At 43.5% G+C, this 22,897-nt stretch overlaps 1 protein-coding gene across 1 annotated transcript in view; it reads left to right on the forward strand.

Moving 5' to 3' along the window:
- The window catches only part of LRMDA (leucine rich melanocyte differentiation associated), a 1,143,369-nt gene that overhangs the window by 65,381 nt on the left and 1,055,091 nt on the right, over window positions 1-22,897 (forward strand). The gene's annotated exons all lie outside the window — the stretch shown is intronic.

The following is a 22,897-nucleotide window of genomic DNA, read 5'->3' on the forward strand; positions in this document are numbered from 1 at the left end:
ACAACGGTGCAAACGGCCAGGGTATGTTGTTATGTGGAATGTGCCAGTAAAGTCTCCGCCCTGGGCCCTACTCGCAGAGAGCGTTGTGGCAAATGATAGTGGTTATCAGTTGAAAAGAGAAGAAAAGGTCCTTTCTTTTTACCAGCTCTGATTTCTTCAGACTTGTTCCATGTTAAGTCCTCTTGGGATAATTTGCTCTCTCACTTGTTTGCTTTCTTTTGTCTCTGCCCAGGCACACCTGTGTCCCCTCATATGTGGCTGCAAGTATGTCTGATTGGAGCTGTTTACTTATCTTGTTGTATTGATAAATGTCCTAGTTTGGCCAATTGGAGGTCAAGTGTCTCCAGGTGGTTGTCTAAGTGGGATTGTGCGTCTGCAGGTTGAATGGTTGTATTCTTGCTGCAGCCAGGCTGCTGGTATCGACACTTGCGATACAGTTCATGACGGGCAGCAGTAATGGCACTTGGTGCGCTACTGAGGGCTGGGACGGTTTGTTACCAGTGCATATAATCAGGGCTGTCAGTGTTAGCACTGGCTGCATTGATCAGTGCTGGCATGTTTAGAAGTGTGTTTAGTGTAGTTGTGCGGTTGAGGGTTGGCACTGATAGCAGTGCATATACTGTTCACAGCAGGCGTGCTATAAGTAAGTATGCTGCTCAAGCATGGCAGTGTTAACTGCATACTGTTCTCGGGCTCAGCAGGCATGTTAGCAGTTGGCATACCTTTCGGGGTTGGCAGTGCCAGCTGCATGTCTCCTGTTAAGGCAGTGTTACCAGTAGTTATGAGGCTCCCTATTACACTGTTGGTATTGTGTCTATTGTGCATGGCAAGCAGCGTGGACTCTGTCGAGGGCTGACCACGGGGCTGTGCTATGCCATGCATGTTGGGCCTTGATGGCAGCTGAGCGAAGGGTCCTGGTCACAGTTTTTGTCCGGCTGCGCATCTCTCCTGGAGGCCTCAGATCTCTAATTTGAGCTTAGTAGGTCTGTTTAGAAGTTACAGCAAGGCAGCCATCTTTGTTAACAGGAAAAAGAAAGACCTGGGGGTAGATGGGAGAATCTAGGTGGCTCTCATGTGGTCTGGATGAGGGCTCCAGGGCTTTGATGATTCTAATCCAAGACTAGAAGGCCAGGGAAGGGGGATCGCAAGCCACAGCTACACACCACATGGAGTAGGCACCTATCCATGGTAGCTACGTTATGTTTAGGGCTCCCCGTTATATGGTATTTTTTTTGTTGTATTTATCCATATTTATCTTTTGCTAATTTTATCTGTACTTATCCATATTTATTTTGGTATTTTTGAAAAAATTAAGCTGAAATTAGTATATTTCCACATTTATTTAACCGATAAATATGCACTCATGCTTGAATGCCTGCCAGATTTCAGTGCTGTGAACACCCACTGAAGTTAAATCAATAAATATAAGAAAACATGCACATTTCAGTATCAACCTTGTGTATATCTATTGCTGTTAAAGCCTCTTTACTAAAATTCCTTTCTTTTTCAACCCACTTTCCTATCAAGCCACACAGCTATTGGCTTGGCAGTCATGGCAGACAGAATTTATAATTACTCCCCCAAAAATAAAAACAATTTCCATTTTTATCCACACTTAAAAAGAAATACAGACAAGAAAATAAATGTTTTCTGTCTGTCTTTATCTGTAAAAATCAATAAAAACGGGAAACAGGGAGCCCTATTTATATTGTGGGTGCACTTGTGACTTACTGACCGCATCAGCCACTGTGGCACAGGCATTGAGAGGAAACGGGTGAGGGTAAAGGGGGTGCACAGGGGTGAGACAGTATGCTGCGTGGATAAACTAAGGCCTGCAGTGAGCACTCAGATAACCTATGCTCTCTGATCTCCCAGTGTACATGTGGGCTTCTGAAGCCCTTCCAGGCTGGCATGAAAAGGTTCTGTGCAAAGTGAAAACACATAAAAAACATACATATTACACAGAAGCCCGTACAAATAAGAAACGAATGCATCATTAGCAGCCCCATTACCGCGGTACCTAATGAATTCACAGTGATGATTAATTCATACCGATTAAAGTGATAACAGCTTTTCTTGCTTAAGCGCAAATTTGACACGTTGTTTACCAGCGCCTTCAGTTATTTGAACATTTGCAATTTCAAACACATTAAATACGTTATCACTGCGCCTCGCTGTCACGATTCCTTCCTTCAAACATCTCCCAGTTCGGGCACAAACAAAGCGCCGCGGCTGGCGCGTGCTAGGCCCAGGCAGACTGATGCGTTCTGTGGTCATTAGAGGTGACTTTCTTTCCCTTTCTTCAGTGTTTGTGTCAGGCGCCTCCCTCTGATTTTATGTTGAAACTTTGACAGCATTCTTGCTTTGTAAATCCGTCACCTCGAGGCAAGTGTTTCTCCGAGGAAACTTGTGCATAGCACCAGTGCCTGAAATGGAAAAATAGAAGTGTAGTCACTCTGTAGCACAGTACCTGCTTGTTTCTGTGAAGTGCCGGTACTCTCCAATTAAAAGTATAGCATTTCTTTCGAGAAGTGCGGGTACTCTCCCACTCAAAATAAAAAGTGCCGGTACTCTGTACCGGACAGTACCGGCCCATTTAAAGCACTGCATAGCACCATCTTCAGTGCAAAGAAGTATTGGTGAAAGATTGCCTCTCCACCTGATCTTAGATTCGCGAACATATGCTTAGGTTTGCAAACATATGCTCAAGCTTAAATTTTCTTTCGTCATCAAGCGCCTCTCTGTTTTCTCCACTGATTGCATAGTCCCTTTTCCTTCAGTATTGATCACTCTACACATGTTGCTGCACTGTGGTAGTTCACTACCAAAATACCAAAATTAAAAAATCGACTTTCTAAAATATCGATTACCAGAATATAGTGCAGGCGAGTACCTATAGGTAAGCATAGTTTTATTATACTTAACTCCACATATCTGTACTTTGACAATGTATGTGTAATATACATGTTTATGTGTGTATGTATACATACATATATATATATATATATATATATATATATATATATATATATATATATATATATATATATATATATATATATATATATATATATATATATATATTCCAGCTCCAACCGTCCCTCACTCCAGGAAAACGATCACGCACTCACGGGGGTATAATGCTCAAATGTTATTATTCGGCTTCTCCAACTAAACAAACAGATGCGTTTCGGACTACAAGTCCTTCGTCAGTGTCAATGCGTGGAGTGTTACCCAGCACCCTATGTACACACTTCACTTCCTGTCACATGTGAAGGGAAAACAGACACCATTACATACTGGGTAAATGGAGCGGCCATTTCTAAGTGAGTCTAATAATACACACAATCCTATTTCTACAATGTGCATTGACTCTAGGTTTATACTGATTCCTGAATCACTTAATTACAGTGAATGATATTGATCTTGCCGTGGATCGGCAAATTACGGAATCTTGACTGTCCCATTTACAAAGTATTTACAACAATTTCACAATGCCATGTCAAATTGATGGTCATAATCCCATTGCACCAGGGGTTGAATGTAAGTCATCATTATTTGCATTTCATTCAATGCGAACCCAAGTCGGTTAAAAAGCAACAAAATCTCGCCGTGTATCGGCGTGTCACCGACTATGGCAAACCAGCAAGGTTATAATCAAAACAAAATCCATTATATACAATATATACATGTTCATTCCTCAAGATCACCACTGCATGTCATTCCATATCATTCATATTGAATTATATTCGATATTGGATAGGCTAAGATAATCGACCTGGATCATCTATTTACATTATGCTACATCATTTAACTAAATGCAACTGTAATGCATAAGCCTCTGCAAGTGGCCAACATTCTACTGTAAAGTTGGAGGGGGAACAGAAAGGAAATTTGAAAGAGAAGAAGGTAAGTCAATGGTGGGGGGGGGGAAATAAGACGAATGAGAATAGAAAAGAAAGAAGGAGAGCAACGAAGAAAAATATCTATGTAAAGTAAACACAGAGAGAAATGAAGAAATTACACAGCAGGTAGATATAATCTAACTATGACTGAAAAGATACATGTGCCAGGGCGAAAAATATATAAATATATACACACACATGTATCAAAAGAACAACATAGAGCAAGTATGCACATGCAATGATAACTGCAGGTTCCAAAGTTCACAGTTCATTCAGGGACTCCTGCATAATAGCATAAACAAGCTCTGTTCAGAGGGGAAACTACTTTCAGATCTATAATTATTTCCCCAAATGGACACCCAGTTCCTCTCCAATATTCAAACCCCCAGGTTGTTTCGTCTGCATGTCAATTATATGACGTGATTCTAGTCGGCGTAGACGTGTAAGTCTATCCCCTCCTCTAGGGTCAAGAGGGACATGGTCTATCCCAAAATATTGGAGAAGGTCACGGTTGCTCTGGTGTGATTGGGCGAAATGCCTTGCCACAGGGTACGTTATGTCCTTGTTCATAATGGCCCGTTGATGTTCTAGGATACGCATTTTTACCCCGTTAATAGTACTCCCTATATATTTGTGCCCACATGGACACAAAAGGCAGTACACCACATATGGTGTTGTGCAGGTGATAAAATGCTTAATCTTCTTTGGTTGTCTCAGGCCTGGGACAGAATAAGATAGTATCCTCCGGCTGTTTTCACATGCGCGGCATTTCCCGCACGGAAAAAATCCGGCCATGTCTCTCAATGTGCCTTGTCCGGTGGTTTTCATGGGTGTTAGATGACTCTGTACCACCATGTCCTTGATGGAACGTGATTTCCGAAAAGTGATGAGTGGTCTCTTCGGCACATCACACCCAATCACTGGATCGGTACGTAGTATGTGCCTCTAAGGGCATTCGCTCCCTCTGAGAATGTAGTAATCATTCTAAATTTGTTGGTCTTTTCACTGTCTTCCCTTTTCTTTGGGTTGCATGTTAGAAGCTGTCGCCTGGGGATCCTAGATACTTTACTTAAAGTTAAATCTAATAATTCTGGATCATACCCCCTTATGCGAAACCTCCGCATGCACTCATTTGCTGCTATTGTAAAATCCTCTTCACGGGAACAATTACGTCTCAGCCTTAGCAGTTCACCATAAGGGATACTTTTCACTAGGCTAGGTGGGTGACTACTCTTAGCGTGCAGGATACTGTTCCCTGCCGTGGGTTTTCTGTAGAGGGCAGTTTGCAACTTTTCTTCCTCTACAAATACTTTAAGATCTAGGTAGTGGACTTCCTCACTACTAACATCGGCAGTGAATATCAAATGCAGATCATTGTTATTCAGATCCCTGATAAAATTGTTTGCTTCTGTGGAGGAGCCCCTCCACACCACAAACAGGTCGTCAATGTAACAACGCCACATCACAATGTTATCTGCCCATTTGCTGTTTTCACCGGCAAGGGCCACCTGCTCCTCCCACCAGCCCACGAATAAATTCGCGTAGCTGGGGGCGAAGCAGGTTCCCATAGCCGTCCCCGAGATTTGTTTAAACAGGGTATCCTGAAATAAAAAAATGTTATTTTGCAAACAGAATTCCAGCATCTCTGTTAACATGACACCATGCTCCCTATATTTCCCAGGTCTCATATCGAGGAAATATTTGACGGCCTTCACCCCCAAATCATGCCTTATGCAGGTGTATAGGCTCGTGATGTCTAGGGTAATGAGCAGAAAAGATTTGTCCCAAGTGATGAGTTCAATCTGTTCTATGAAATGCTTCGTATCTCTCACATACGATTTTAAATTTCCCACAAATTCTATTAGAAAGTGGTCGATGTATATTGATAAGTTCTCCGTCAGTCCACCTTTAGATGATATGATCGGTCGTCCCGGAGGGTTGATTATGTCTTTGTGTACTTTTGGGAGCTGATAGAACGTGGGAGTAATGGGTTCAGGATTCCGCAGGAACAGAAACTCATCCATGTCCAACATGGACTTATTCCGCCATTTAGTCAGAAGATCATGGTATGCCTTTTTACTGCGCTCATACTCCCTCTCATCAGTGACGATATAATTTTCCTGATTATGCAATTGGCGGAGGGATTCCTTGCAGTACTGTTCTCTCGGTAACATAACGATATTTCCTCCCTTGTCGGATGGCTTCAATATCATTCTCTCATTCTTCTGGATGTTCTCCAAGGCGGATTGCTGTTCCGTAGTCAGGTTATGTTTCTTTTTCACACTCCACTTTTTGTTGTTATCCATTCTATAATGTACTAGATCCTGTATGACTGCCTCTGAGAAAGTGTCTATCACATCAAAGGGCATTTGTGGATTAAACTGTGAAACAGCTCGGAAATTAGTTTGAGGTGATTCTTGCTCGATTCCGGTTTCTTTTCCCACTGTTTGTGTTTGTTCCTCTCTTAGGTCTTCTAGTACTTGGACGGAGCGTAGATCTCTCACAGTTAAGGTGTCAGTAGGTTGTGCAGCAATTTTCTTTTTCTTCTTAGATTTATGTTGTAACTCCACAACACTGGGTTTCATCTTGTGAAACTTGTGTAACTTCATTTTTCTTATTAGTTTGAACAAGTCGATTCTTGTTTGCGTGAATTCAAGTCTGTCACTGAGGCAAAAGGTGAGGCCCAATTGCAAAGTGTCTTTCTCAACATTCGATAGGTCATGATCGGTGAGATTTATTATTGTTAGATTGTCATCACAATCTACCACCTGTTGCCCTTCTTGCGGGTATTGTAACTTGCAGTTTTGCCTCTTCCTCTTCCTCTGCCATCCGCCCCTCCTTGTTTGTCGTCGTCCTCTGGGGGTTTGCTCTTTCCCCCTCTCAGCCACGTCTTCTGGATTAAGTTGAACTCCAAGTGAAAAGGGTTCTTTCGCACTTGGCTAGTTGTTCCTTGATTTTCATCTCCAGAGGGTTCCTCATCAGTGACACTAGACTCTGAAGTTGCTGCTTCCACTGTTGGTTCGGCAGTTTGTTTCCTGCTTTTGTCCTTCATAGCTGCTCTGACACCATCATATTTCTTAGAGAATGTTAATACTCTCCCTTGGCTGTAATCACGTTCTTCCCTTTCAAACTTCTCCTGTTTTCTTGATCTTATTTTGAGTTCATATTTCATTAGTCTCTTCTTCATTTCATCTCTCAATTGCTGGATCTTAACTTGATCCTCCTCCTTTGAGAGGTCTCTCTCCAAGGATGCAATTTCTTCCAGAGCTTTCACTCGGTCGCTCCATGCAAACTTGACTAATAGAGCTAACATCGCTTTGCAGGATGCTGCCATCAACTCAGCCCATTGTTCCAATAGCATGGGGTCTGGGTTTTCATATGCCGGAACGGTATATATTCGAAGCCCCCTCGGAACTCGATCCACATCCATATAATTTTGGAGGGAGGTAGCCTCCCACCATTTTCTGATCTCCTTCTCACAGCTTCGTTCTAACTTATTAAGTAGTGTAATGAGGGCGTCCTGAGACTTTGTCCCTGCGCCTCCTCTCGCCGGCATTGCCTGTGCAGTAGGTACTTTTCTATTATAACGAAAGAGTCCAGAGCGGATGCCCAGCCTGCGGTCATGGTAGCGCGACGCGGGGCCACTTTCCTGCTCACAATTATTCAAACCTTCCCCTCGCAGATAAAGTAACCTCCTCTCCTGGTTTTTAGGTATGTTGACATTCATATTGTATTGAAATCTCCTTATTTATGTATGTTGTACAGTAAAGCACACTGAGACTCATCATGCAGGTATAGCAACACTATTTAAATAAATAAAATAAATCTATAGTGCTCTGGGTGCATGATAAATAGGAACTTTATATGATTTATATAATCATTTTTTGGCAGCAGATCTCAAAATGGAGGCATGGATTCAACATAGTGACCTCCTTAATTTCTGGAGTCTCCCTTGTACATTTCTTTTTCCTGAAGACCTTATCCACGGACAGTTTTGAAGGTCCAATGCATCATAATATCTAGCCATCATTATCTATGCCGCCTTCACGTGGACCTCTCCATACCTTGGCTAAAAACAAAATATTCCTTTTCTATATTGAGGCAGGATTTTCCCAAATGTTATCCTGTCATCTCCTCCATGGGTCCAGAAATGCTCCACTGCCCTCCTATTCCCCCACCCAATTTTTCTGCATTGTCTAATCCATATGTAGCAACTGATTCCTCACATCATATTTTGAAAGCCATAAACACATTATCAGGGAACCGCCAGCCATTCAAATTGCAAGGATCTGCAGATAAGGCAAATGATCCAGCATAAAAAAGCTACCTCTTTCAAAATGTTTAACCTCTCATATCCTTATCCCACCTGGATTCACAAATCATTTGCACATTTACTTTCTAAATATGCGAAGGATTAACCCTATTAAGTTTGTCTTGCACTTTTTTGTACTGCAGATATTTGATACTACTGAATGTATTTACATAGAACAACAAACAGGTTCTGAGTAAAGTTGCAACGTTTGTAGTATCAGAGAGCTAAAATTCCTGTTTGACATAACATGGGAAATACTACCTATTGAATACCTTTGTCCCACTTGATTTCTCTGCACACATTTGAATGAAGAAACTGAGCTCCATACATTGAAATATGACTTCATTTTGTGTACTAAATGCCATTAAAATTACTAGAAAAAAAATCTTAATAAAGACTCAACCATAACTATTGCTAACAGAATATACACATATATAGGTGTTACCGAACACTTCACCTAACTATAACGTTACTTTAACCTTTACTTTTTCACTGAATATAAATGTATATTCCCCCCAAAAAAAACAAAGGGTAAAGTAACGTTAGGTGAAATATTCAGTAACGTCACATTTTAAACTCTAAAAACCACTGATACTCACCAGTTATATTTATTGCAAGAAACTATAACTCGTGCCCTAACATAACTATAACTTGTGCCCCAATCATGCACAGTTTTGCCATCAATAGTTTCACAGTAAATGTTGTACTGATATTATCAATGATGTCATAGAAGATGTAATGAGTGATGTAATGTTTGGGGTAATTAGCAGTGCTTGGTGAGGGCGCAAGTTATAGTTACCTTAGGGCATGAGATATAGTTACTTGAGATAACTATAACTGGTGAATTTCAGTGGTTTTTATAGTTTAAAATGTTATGTTGTTACTGAACGTTTCACCTCACTATAACTTTACATGAACTTTTTTTTCAGTTACTTTCTAGTTTTTTAAAATTAATGTGAACGAATATGTAACTTCCATATGTAAATCCAACCCCCTCTGCTGTGCTCGGCGGGGGATTTGCCTCAGGGCTGGCCTGCGGCCAACCCCCTTATGCAGCCAACTCCACACTGTGCATGTTCTTCGGCGGTCAAAGTGGGGAAATGGCCACAGGCCAGGCCTTGTGGCCAACATCCCTAAAGGCAAGACTCCCTAAAGGCAGTCAACCCCACACTGCGCAGTTGTGCACTGCCGTGAATGGTATGGGGTTATCCACAAGACCTGGCCAACCCCACGCTGCACACAGCCTTCGGCCGTACATGGTGGGAGGTTGGCCACAGGTTCTGACCCTGGTGACCACATTCCAAAGGGGCTTTTTTTAATTTTTTTTTAAAGGGGAAGGGGGCTGTGGGGTCCTCCTCCCCGAGCCTAATATCACCCTGTGACGTGTATTTATTGTTTTTTACTTGTTCACCCTCCCTGCCAAACAGATTGTATGTCTTTTATGTTTATACAGGACTTCTGCTTGTTAATGAAGGCGTATACATGTTTTTTCAAACTTGACAAAGGATACTATGTACCTTAAACGTGCTGCTCTCTTTGCAATTAAACAGTGCAAGGAGTAGAGCACAGTTCCATCTTTGGTTGAGATGGAAAGGATGACATTTTTTGATAATTAGAAAAAGTGCAAGCCGTCGCTGGCAACCGCATAGACTGATGGAAAGGCGGCCTTCTTGCAGCTTTGGTGACTGAAATATATATATATATATATATATATATATATATATATATATATATATATATCCCAGTCATCCAACCAACTCCAAGGAGAAAATGGCACGTACTCATGGTCGGCGAGTATAAGACTAATTTATTTTGTTCAGGTCTCCCATGACCCCGCAAAGATAGAGATATATATATATATGTAAATACTACAAAATGGCTGACATTTTCGTTGGTCCGTGTACTGCACTTGGGGGTGAGAGTTCACTGTGTATATAAATATGCACGTAGCATCATGGCGTTGAAACGTGAACAAGCCGATAGATGAAACGCGTTGTTTCCTGCCATTAAATTTCACTTTTTTGCACCAGCAATCCTGTTGTGTCCGGGTACGTTTTTCTAATAACAAAGGCGTTGTGGAACATAAATTTAGGGCTACTGGTGGCCCCAACCTGGACCGTTCTTGAGCTATATATATATATATATGTGAGTGCGCATGTGTATACTTTATTTAATACTTCCTGTATTGGAAAAGTGGTATAGCAATGGCCGAACAAGGAAGCCAGTGGAGATGTTTGCCCTGACTTTTGATTCTAATTTAATTTTGCTACTTGTTCTGCAACCCGTACCTGATAACACACACTGAGTGCTTAGGTCTAAAAATAATGTTGCAGTGAAACGCCCTCCTTTTTTTCACTTACTAATAAATTGAATTCTTTGGACCAATCTGCAATAAACTTTCCAGAAAAAAGAAATCAATGCACTCACTTGCATTTTGTCATATTTGTTGGAGATTCTTGAGCTAAATATAAAGCTGCTGGGAGTGGCGCACCAAACATTCTATCATCATGGAAACCGCAAGGAAACTATACATTGAAATTAGAAAAAACTGCTAAAAATGTGCTCTAAATTTTGCAGGAACATATTGCATTTGTCTTTTTTCTGGTTGAGTGCATTCTCAGCCACTAGTAAAAAACATAAAGAAAATATCACTGTCCAGTGCCAATCTATGTTGTATATATCTGTTACTGGATAGTGAACTCTGGGGCAAATTCAAAAATATTCTATGCCCTTTGACTGGCTAAATGTTCAGAGTGTTTGCAAACGGATACAAATACCATTGACTGGAAACCGTCTAATACTTTTTCAGAAGGCAGCCAGCCACTCTGTTTCTTTTGGAAACAGACAGAGGGAGAAATAGGATAAAGCCATGCTTTTTATTAATTAAACATGCTACAGTATTTAATAAGGCGAAGAAGTAGAAGCACGAATATTTTGGGTGTGAAGGGGGAGACAGTAATAATGCAGAGTATTTGTGCATTAAGAACAGCTTTTACTGATCGAAAAGTCATTATTTAACAGGGTAGACGGCAACCTCATGCTGCTTTTTCCGAACAAATAATAATATTATACTGTGCAACTGTACTGCCTAAAATCACACAGAGAGGCACACGCTTTCCTGTTGTATCACATCATATAAAAACTTTTCACCGCACTGATGCACAATTACAAAAACTATACCACTTCACATGTGCTGCAAGGTGCAAAGTGCACTGAGGCACGCTGATGGGGCATTTTAGTCTGATTCCATTGAAACTACCTAAAAGGGATACAAACCTCCAATTTCAAGATTTTTGGTTTGGGACAAGAGTTACAGTGAGTTTTCGGAGGAGTGAAAAAAAATGGGCCAAAGCCGATAATTAAAACATGTAGAAACAATTGCTTCAACTTGCCAGTGGACAAAATGGCCATCCCATCTTGTGAGGTGAAGTGATCAAATTGTGTTAGGTGACATAGAATGCAATTACAAGCCATAATCAGGGAGTCACAATGTCCCATAGTTACCTACCCCCCTCACAAACTCTACACCTGCCCGCCCGACACCCGTCCATCAGTGACCAAGCCTGAGGCCAGCTTTGTGAGTTAGAGGTCGTAAGACCTCCGGATGCATTTATTTCACACACACCCAAAAAAATGTAGACATCAAAATTTGTACAGCAACCACTTTATTTACATATTGTTTACAAGTGAACCCAAATCTTAACAGAGACTCTAGTACATGGGGTCACCTAACCATAACTAGTTTGTTCCTGTGCAACCAACAAAAAACATAAACATTCCAAGTGAGATCATGACTGGTTCTAGGGCCTTATTCTTAAACCACCCATCCAGAGGATTGGAACCTTCTTATGGAAGGTCCCCACCTTCCCTCACCAGTAATGGGAGCTGGTCCATATCAGGGGCTCTTGTGCAGAGGGACCAGCTTCCCTTAGGATACGTACCTGAGGCATCCCGTACACCCAGGTTCCCGACCCCAGAGGGCCTGTGCTAGTTTGCGCCAACGGTGTCTGTACGAGTGGTTGACAGGTAACGTCCACGTATCAGCAACCACTCCCAGCTCCCTGCACCACTGAAACCTCCTCATGACTTTCTGCCAGCTCCTCTTTGAGGGTCCAGTGATATTGTTTTGGTATAAAAAGGATGCTGTTCAGGGACCTGAAGTGTCCCCACCAATCATGACCTCACTCACCACAAGACAGTATAATTCCCCTATTATCGGCCTTCCCTGTACCGCATGCCTTGGCCTAGCCAGGCCAGAAAGTTCTCCAGAAACATTGAATTACCTTCCTTTGATTAGAGCACTCACCCTTGATGCACCCATGCGGTACAGATGGCAAACTGATTTTGTTTAATAACTTACCAACCTTCCTGTTGAACCATTTTGCCAAGTCGTTGAGGGACCTGACTGACATTACCACCCTTCCAATTCAAGCTCGGGCTAATGTTGGACCATTCTATTATGGCCTCTGGAAAGTTCTTTGAGAGCCAACACATTTCAGAGGAAATCATTTCAAATAAGTCAGTACGCCCTAGTTCAGCCGAGTAATTGCCTCCAAATGCACGATTACTACTCCTTGAAGTTGTCCAAGCGCAGCTCTCCATGACTGCAGAAGGCCAGCTGATATCCAGCCTTCCACTTTTGTCCTTCTTTTTCTTTGCCACTAGCTCACCCATCCTTAGTGCCCCATAGAACACCAGGGAGAAATCTGCCCTGAGAAGGCGAATCTCTGCTGGTGACATGCATGCCCTCTCAAGGATAGCCATGATCCTACCCAGTTTCAACTTGTCTATGGTGTGCCTTGAATTCTACTTGCATCTCTCCAATCTCTGCCAGCCCTTCAGTGACCTTTGTACCAGGAAACCTTTTGTCCGATCAGTGTGCCCTAAGCATCTTTGAGAAGAACAAAATTGTTGCAGTTAGCCATTTAGTGTATGACACTGGTCGCCCTACCCATCTCATGGCCTCAAGAAATGCAATTACCAACTGGGGCGAAAACCATTCCCCAACTCCCTTGTTTTCCTGAAACCTGTGATACATGTAATATGCTCCCTCAAAAGCAGGCTTCTTCCTGGGTGCTAACCTGGCAGCCACGAGGTCTGGTAGGCTGGGTCACCAAGCCGCCATAGTCGGTCTGTGATCAGTGAATTAAACTCCCCTGCTTTTAGGTGATGGTACCTGAAGGCCTGAATCTTAAAATAAGACAGAGCATCTTCTGCATTGCTGAATACACCAGGCACATGTTTGGATTTAAATCTGACATTTTCCTCAAGCGTAGCAGCATGATTTCCTTCAGCAGCCTCAAGATCATTTTACACTTAACCGCTTGCTAATTAATGCATTCCACTATAGACTTGTTTTCTGACCAGAATACCACTGATTGATTGCAGAACTGCTGTGGCCATTTTGTGAGAGCCAGTAAGATGGGAAAGAGCTCCAAGAAACCAATGTTGCCACCAACCCAGACACAACATAGGCTCTTGGCCACCATTGGGCACACTAAGATGCACCCAAAATGGCACCAAAGCCCATGCTGGCTTCAGAAACCTAACTCCCTATTGGTCTTAGTAGGGCTTTGCCATACCACAGACTTGTTGAAATCCATCAAGAATGCCTCCCAGATTTTCATGTCCTGCTGGATTGCACTTGACAACCTAGTAGGATGGTGCCTCAACTTCAGGCAAGAAATGGTCTGTGCAATTCGCCTGGAAAATGGGCTGCCCATGGTTATGACATGAAGAGCAAAAGTCAATTACTCCACCACCACCTGTAACTGATGTAATGACACTTTCTTGGACCCCAGACATTCCTCCAATGCCCAAATTCATCAGGGTTCACCAGTAGCTGCTAAAGGCAGATTCTATATCCGCTTTAGCTTACAACGTCCCAGGTCCCATCTCCTGGACCATTGAAATCACCTGATATAGCAAGGCATATTGCCCCATCAGTAGACTGAGCTCTAGGCGCTGACAAGTGATCAATCAAGCGGTACTCCCCTGTACCTTTTTTATGGGACCAACCCTAGGGTGGTACACACAAAATCCTTCAGTGGGATGGGATGAGATGGACCTGCGATCCTCCCCAGATTCATTTCCTTCAAGATCTTATTCCTGGCAATGCTAGGATTAGCCCTCAGTGACTGCTGATTTTTGCAGTAGGTCAGACCCACACAGCCTTCCTCCTGAATTCTGAAACCATTCTTAAAACCCTGATACAATGATTGAGCCAACGTTGTGTTGCTGTAAACATTCAACCGCGTCACCATTGCCTGCCAGTCAACCGTGAAGGGGGCCTTGACCAGTAGTGGGTATTCGTTCCTGCTTTTTGGGGCCCGTATCCTTTGACTTTTTAAAACACTTGGACTCTGGATGTGAGGGTAGGCCGTAGAAACAACTGCAATGCTTGAATTTGAACATCCCATGGGCTCTGTAACAGGATATTTTATTAAAGTTCCAGCACCACCGATTCCCCCCACCCCCCACCCCAATATAGGCAGTTGATCCTGAGACCGCCCAAAAGGGCGGACTTAGAGCAGCCTCAGGCCTTTATGAAGCACAACCAAGTGTTCACATCAATCTGGTCCCATGTTCACATGGATCTAGTAGCCTTTATCCTACTAAAATTCCTTGTCATGGTACCTCCAATCTCCTCATGTGCACATACTATCCTATTCTGATAGTACGCCAGTTGTGCACCCAGTGTTGGGAATCACTCAGCCACGATTGCCTGGAAAATCATGATGCTTTGACCCAATTTGTCAATGTTTCCTCAACCCTCTTCCTGTAATACCAATGTCCACAATCCCTAGAACGCGAGCATTCCTTGCACTATTTTCTCTCCTCGCACTCAGGACTATCTACAGTTAAGTTGCACATATTCACATAGTTGCCGTTCAAAATCTTCTCCTGCACCTCTGCCAGCACTTGCTTTTCCAATTGATTATGCTCGGATCACACATTCCCCAAACCAAGACTCAGAAATGGTGCACCCGTACCTGCTGCCATTGACTCCTTGGTTGACTGACACCGGCACTGCTTGTGCCACAATGCCCGTGTGTGAAGTACCAGCAACTACTGATCCCTGTGCTATTTAAATGGCCAATACAGACTCACCAGCCGTTCATACAGTGCACACTCATAACTCCACCTGCCCTTCCATACCTTGCCCACCTACACCATGAAGATGGACGAACAGCCTCTTGGCCATTTCAACATTTTGGCTGTCCACTACAGTTGCCAGCTCTCCCCCCTGTGAGTGGTGCAGACAAAATACCTACCTTCGGTAGCCAGACAACAAACTAGCTAAGTTTGCGACCAAATAGGGCTGTCCTGGGCCACCTGCTGGCATAACCCCAGTCGCCATGCAAATTTTGCCATTCTGAACAATGCTATTGATTGTCGTAGGCACTATCACTGCAGCCGAACTACCCTGACCTTCAACTCCACCTACCATGCCCACTGGCACAATCTCATGGATAACACGCGCACCTTGACCCCCTTCACTACTTCCCCTATCACACTTCTTCACTGGCGGGAATTGTGGAACCTCTGACCTCCTAGGACTCTCCGCAGGAGCTGCTGGATCCAGAGGCTGCCCCCGTGGTTGCAAAAGTGCCAATTTCTCTTCCAGCGCATCCATCCTGTACATCAATATCTACATATCTACTCCAGTACACACGTGCTTGGCGCCTTTCTTCGCTCCACACAGCATCCTCAAAGTAATACCTTGCTATTTGCCAAGCAATGCCAATAATATCCTTTTCCAACAGCAACCCCAGCGAAATACAATAGACCACCCTGGCCAGCAACACAATAAAACAACCACAAAATTGCTTAGTAAGCTTCAGCAAACAAGCATAAAGTTAAATACACTTTTTAAATGTATAAAAATTCCAAAAGCAGGAGTAATCTCCTCACTGGCCAATTGTATCACTCAGGTGAAAAAACTGCACCAATCTCAGCCCCCCTAACTCAAACAAACAAAATAGCCCTGGAAATCAATAGAGGGTAAGAAATCTCAGCCACAAAGCACACACATGCTAAATAGCCCAAAAAAGCAATTAAGCAAGAAAAGCAATTGATTGAAAAAATCTCAGCCCCACGACGATCATAAAACCAACAAAGCAAGCCCAAAATAGGGTCTCATTGCCCCCCAGGTTCCTCTGTACCTCCACAGCCTGCCACAGCCCCTCAAGCCCGCCAGAGCTTCCACCGAGAGTTCACTAAACAAATAAACTCCTGGGTCGGGCGAGTAATCAGTACTAAGCCCGTGCTACTCTAAGAGGGCAGTGAGTGGTGAGAAGGCATCTTCAGTGCCGTGGCCTCCGTGCTGCAGTATTAAGCAGTGCGGGGTGGGCGTCCATGATTCGGGCGCACAAGGAGCACTGTGTTTTCTGCGGTGAGTGGAAAGCAAAGAGACCCTCTCGCCGCCTCATGACTCTTTTTAAAGAGGCATGGACACTCGTGATTCTTGACCCCGGAACCACATTAGTGCTTTTTGGGGCAACCTAGAGCCGACAAATCCTTGCCCCGGCCGACCTCCCATGCGCGGGCCGAGTGATGTGAGCCCGATGATGGCCCCTGGCTACTCTGCCATATATATCTCTGCTCTCCCGAGTTGGGAGAGCCTCTGAATGTTTTTGACAAGATGGCCTTTTGTTGTCAACTTGATATTAGAAAGATTGGTTCAATACCAGGGTGTCGGGGAAAGGCGTCCCAGTGGGTGAGGCCAATCTCTTTCCTGCATTTGACAGATTCTTTGTGATCACCCATCTTCCCTTTATGAATGTTGTCAATAGCAACTCTTGAATATTCCATTGACCTGTATACTGAATTTTCTTTGCCTATCTGGACTTTTAAATCTTTGGTTTTGAATTCCTTTCTATCTTGTACTTCCATTGGTCTATGCTATGGCTATTCTCCTTATCTTACTACTTCCCGGATCATTATTTTTCACTGTTTCCCAAATTCCTTTCTTTATGAAAGAAATTCAGGACCAGGACTTTCCCTGTCAAACGTTGCTGGTAGAATATAGTTTAGTCATGAACATGGAGGTCTGGTGGAGAGTGTGGCTCTTTGTCCACACCTTGTCTCACAGAAAATACTTTGCATATCCTTTGTCCATACACAGTGGACTATGGGTTATGGCATTAGTTTTGGCCACACTAAAAATTCACTCCCCATGCCCTTAGCATCCACTATTAACCTCTTTGACGCTGATGACGAGCTCAGCTCGTCATGAGGTACACCTCTTGTACGCTCATGACGAGCTGAGCTCGTCATGAACGCATAGGTTTCCATTTGTGCTTAGCGCACAGCGGGGAAAATGCGCCGCATCGATGCGGTTAACTAAAGGCTTGAAGTGCATGGCATGGTCTTCAGCTATATTTAGCGCCCATATGTAGGCAGGCCGTCCCTGCTGCTCTCTCCCTCTGTCAGATCGTCTAAACACAAGTGTGATTCCCTCAGGAACAGATGACCTTGCCCCAGATCCCTCCTGCTAAAGCCCGCGACAGGGAAAAACAACTGCCACAAACTTCAGCTCGGGGGGAAAGGGGAAGTGGAAGACAAAACAAGAGAGACAGGCCTCTGGACACTGGCTCCTCTACTTGTGTTCTGAAAGGAGATCCGCAATTAAAAAGCACAAAACAATTACTCTTCCAAAAACTCTAAATTCTCTCTCTAACTACTCTCTCTCATGAATTACCTTTTACCTGTGTCTTATTAGAGACTAGCTTCTCTCTATGCTGTTTTAGTCTGAGGATGAGCATGCAAATCTGATTGACCAGTAGAGCCCAGCCAGCTAAACAGTCTCACTCTTAAGTTAGCACTTAACCCCTTCGACTCTCATGACGAGCTCAGCTCGTCATGATGTACACCTCTCGTACACTCATAGCGAGCTGAGCTCGTCATGTATCTTCAGCGCACTGCGGTAAATCTGCTCAGCGTTGATGCGGTTAATGAGTTTCAAAACAGCAAATTCATCGTGGAATAAAGGAATAATCTTCCTGTGAGTCTTTACTCTTGTATCCGTTATGCTGTACAACTTTTACTTCAGCGTGGATTTGCTGTAATACAGTTCAATTCACTGAGAGTTTTGTAATAGTTTTCTCCTCAAGTTTATTGCTCTAAATTCAGTTCCTCAGTCTCTTGAGCGAATTAATTAATAACTTCCTTTCTTGTGAAGTTCCCAGTTCAAAAATATTATTTCTCTCGCATTACTGTGGAATGCTTCTAGCGCTGCGAGCGAAAACCAAAAACAACTGGACACGCTTACTTGAATTGTGGAGTTCTTCTCTTGACAGAACTTACTCCTTGGACAGCCAACTCCTTCACAATCTCACCAAGAGTCTGAGGCGCCTGAGCTACATTGCTTCTTCTCGTTCTGCCTATCACAAGATTCTGCTGAGGAAAAGTTTTCAAGTTAAAAACACTTTTTCCAAGACCCAAACACGAGTAAAACTTTCTTACTTCCCTCAGGAATAAAATTAAAGCTGCAGCAACTCTTTCTCTGTGGAATTCAAGATCTGACACGAAGCGCGGTAACAAAATAGCTCCTGTCAGGGATAATACTTCAGTTGAAGTGCTCTGAGCGATAGTTGCGCATGTGCACTAGCCGTTCACCAACGTTTCTGGGGAGAGCAACTAGACCGCGCACCACTACAGGAAGTGGATGCAGTCCAGTCTTGTTCCACAATGGCGGAGCTTCTTAATTCCTGTATCAGCAGGCGAAGAGAGGCTCTCCAACCTGGACTCAGTCTTCTCCAATGCGGATATTTAATGACAGGTAATTTAACAGGAGCTGCAGCACATTTCTTGCGACAACCACTGGAGTCATTTGAAGGGTTCCTGACACCATCCTCCCTTGGTATTTACAAAGCCAATAGCCCTTTGTTAAAAAAAAAAAACTGCGAGACCTATTGCATTTCCATTGTTTGTTTTTCTTGTATGTCTGGGGTTTGAGGTGAGGTGTCAATCTGGAGCTGAGGTTTCTTTTTTTTTATGTATTTGGTGATTTTATTCCTGATGAAAAGTGGTACTGTTCCATGTATTGCTTTGTGGGTGATACAAAGCAGGTTGAAGGTAGATCTCTTGCAACTGGTAACAAATGCAGGGACCTCAAGGCAGGGGAGATCTTGGCTTGTGACTTTAAATGTAGGAGTAGACTGGTAACAGAGTTCTGAATTTGTTTCTAGAATTTTCATAGTTGATAAAGATGAACTGTGGTAGAGGCCATTGACTTAATCAAGTTTAGAAAGTACAAGAGAGATATTTGTTAGGACCTTGTTTGGAAATCCTAGGTGAGGGAAGATGTGTTACAGAGTTTTCATATTAAAGAAGCTTGATATTTCTAATTTATCCACTTGGACATTCATTGATAGCCTGCAGGCCAATGTAAATCCAAGTTTCTTAACTTCCTTGGATACTGCAGTGTCTTGTGAATTGTTTCTGATAGTTGTTTGAAGGAATGCAAAGCCTGTGATAGCCTACCCTTTAAAGGTAGTGTTAGGAATGGGTTGATGCTGGTGGACTTCCTTTGTTTTAAATAGGAGTCCAACATGCCTGCTTTGGTTTTTGACTTGTCAGTATATTCTTGAGAACTTGGATAAGTTCCTTCTGTGCATTTAGGTTTCTGAAATTCAGTGAGAATTTCATAAATGTATTTATTTGCACGTTTTGCATTTTGAATTATGTTTGAATAGTACCTTTTTTTTTTTAGCTTTTTTGATTGTTGACTTATATGTTCCGTTAAGTTAGTAGAGGTGAAGTCTGTCTTGCTTTTTATTTGTATTGAGCCAGGGGAGCTGCAGCTTTGCAATTTGTTGTTTTATCTTTTTTTAGGTTTCGTCCTGGCGTTGCAACTGCGTAGCAGTTGCTCCGCCCAGGCGAAATCTAATGTTATCTCTATAGTAGGGGACTTGAAACCGCCCCTTCTTCCATTGGCTAGCTCCATAAATGGAGGCTAGCCATTGGAAGAGATTGGCCGTCAATCACGTTTTCCAGAGAAAACGTGATTCGGGGGCGTTTCTGGGTCTTTTTTAAGCCCCGCCCCTTGTTGCCGTGTGTCCCGGGCCGCGCTGTGATTGGCTGCAGGCCCGGGACACCCCAGTGACGTCATTTCCCAGGCCGCGCTGTGATTAGCTGCCGGCCCGGGACACCCCGTGACGTCAGCCAATCACAGCACGGCCCGGGACCTAACTTGTTCTTAGCTAGTGGTGAACTGATCGACATGGGAGCATTAGCTAACACAATTAACGGAGCTCATTGGACACATAAGAATTATTGATGCCCCGCCAGTTTGTCAAGGTTTAGCACCATATGCTTAGAACAGAGAGGAAAGTCATGGGGTAATTGGACTCTTGATGGCCTTCAACAAAACATGCCTGTAACTCCCAGGCGCTTCTCAACAGGTACAATTGTACTGTTCAATACCCCTATAGTGCTAGTCAAAAAGTTGTCAGTTGAACATGGAGCAGGGCGGACCTTTTCTCCCATCATCACAGTAGAATTATCATTTGACCGTGTCCGGTGAATTCCTGCGCTAAAAAAGGTCCTCGATAAAAAGCGGAATGAGGGAAGTTAGTCCAAAGCAGCGTCCTTCACTCTCTGAAGGTCTCAGACAGCCCCAGGCGCACCCTGAACAGCGAGAACCACCAGTGACATAGAGACATTGCTGCAGTTGGAGAAACCCTGCCCCCTTTTCTTCAATGGAATTCTGGGCCTAAGAGTCCTGGTCCCTACAAAAGTCACCGCATCCTGCACAGTGGGAAATACCAATGCACAGGGGCAGGGCGCAGGGGGAGGCAGCCGACCAGGTGGCACCCATACAGCCAAAGGCCAATGAATATCAATGAATTATAGGTGACTAGAGACCCAACATCGCATTCTGCAGGGGTTGCTCATCATTTTGCATTATGGTAATGCACTTTACAGCACCTCTGCTGCATGTGGAGAAAGACCCGACTCCTCTGGGGCAGTCTGGGCTTTGGAGTCCTGGCTTCAGCAAAAGTAATTTGGGATACAACTTGATAGACTGATTTTCTATTTTCGTTTGCGACTAACACAGTAGCGAGATGTTTACTCGGTAAACAAAATAACATTCAAAGTCAAACATGCACGCACCGCAGCTGGGTTCCGCATTCCCCAGCATCCAAACCACCATTCTCCAAACATTGTGGGCTGGGAGTGCATGCTGCCTTTCATTATTATTATTATTATTATTATTATGCGTTCTTATATAGCGCTCGATTACCCGTAGGCATCTCGGCGCTTGCCTTGGGAACCCGTCCTGGCTTCCCCCAAGGTGAAAGCCAGGCATCCCGCCGCGGGGGGGCCGTAGTGGAGATTAAGCAGGCTAATGCCCAGAGCTGCAGAGTGTGAACCCATGATTCGAGTAGGCACCGAAACGAGAATTATCGAGTCCGTGGATATTTGGGCTCAAGACCCTGCCGCGTCGGGAATTGAACCCTGGTCCCGGGTCTGACCTCTGCTTCAGGGTCTGCCTCCTCTAACCAGTGAGCCACACTTCTCCACAAGCCATCTGTGTGCGCCTAAAGTATGCAAACAACGTGAGGTAGTAATCTGGGTGAAGGGGAAGCGAGAACCTCCCCCAGGCGGCATCCGTTTCCTCGAAGGCTGGAGTGACTGCACTGCTCTGGAGAAAGTTTATGTAAGATGGCTGTGAGTGACGCACTTCCGAAAGAGGAGTGTGGATTGTAAGGACCCGAGCAGGATGTGCAACATGATGTGAGTGACTTCAGACGCATTTATAGAGTTCATTAGACTGATATCACCCTGCGCTGGAAATACACAATACAGATGTCACGAAAACTGCCAGCTGGAAGCAGTTGGATGTCAGTGTACATTATTATATTCCGCCATTTTTTTGGGCGTGATCTGGAACGAGGCTCCTTTAAATCTGTAAACACGCTAATTGGCTATAGTAAACTAAAGAGGCACAATCCCTGTGCTGAAAAATGCAAATATGATGCAAGAGGAAAGACTGTACTACTTGAGGCAGAATTTTTTACTTAAAAGGAACACACTCTGTCTTGGTCAGGCGACTTGTGTCAGAAGTGGAGCACTAGAACTCTTGAGTTTTCTTGACCATACACTACATACTACCTGTTATGCTCTTGTATATTACACACTTATTTTGATGCAGTTTTTAGGAAAAAATCTTATTGTCAAACTGATTTAATAAAAAAAAAACATTCAGTAATAGATTAAAATATTTGTTTGTCTGCTGTAGAAAGGAACACAAATGTTTATTGTTCAGGTGGTGGGGTCAAATGAAAACCTGCTTTGCTTTCTAAGAGGCTTGTGCAGCTGCTCTCTGTAGGGTAATGATAACAATGGGCTGTGATTGCAATTAGACTGTTCAGATTTTCATCAGATGGGTGACTATTGATAGCATATGTAGCACACACCACCTACCTGGGTCTCTGGGTACTGATGAATGCTGATTAAACAGGCAATAGTTCATGTCAGCAGTGTTTCTGGTTGTCATTTTTAGGTTTCGCTTGCGCAGCGCTTGTGCTGTACATGAGAAATCTATTGTTTTTAATGTAAACTTAAAAGGGACTTGCATCCCACCTCCTCTCTTTCCTGGCTTCTTGTTAGTTCCTGTGCGTGCCTCTTACATTTCCTCAATTTCTAATGGCTGGAGCATATTTTTCTGCAT

The sequence above is a fragment of the Lissotriton helveticus genome, chromosome 5_1 (assembly GCF_964261635.1).
Source record: "Lissotriton helveticus chromosome 5_1, aLisHel1.1, whole genome shotgun sequence".
In the NCBI taxonomy this organism is placed as follows: domain Eukaryota; kingdom Metazoa; phylum Chordata; class Amphibia; order Caudata; family Salamandridae; genus Lissotriton; species Lissotriton helveticus.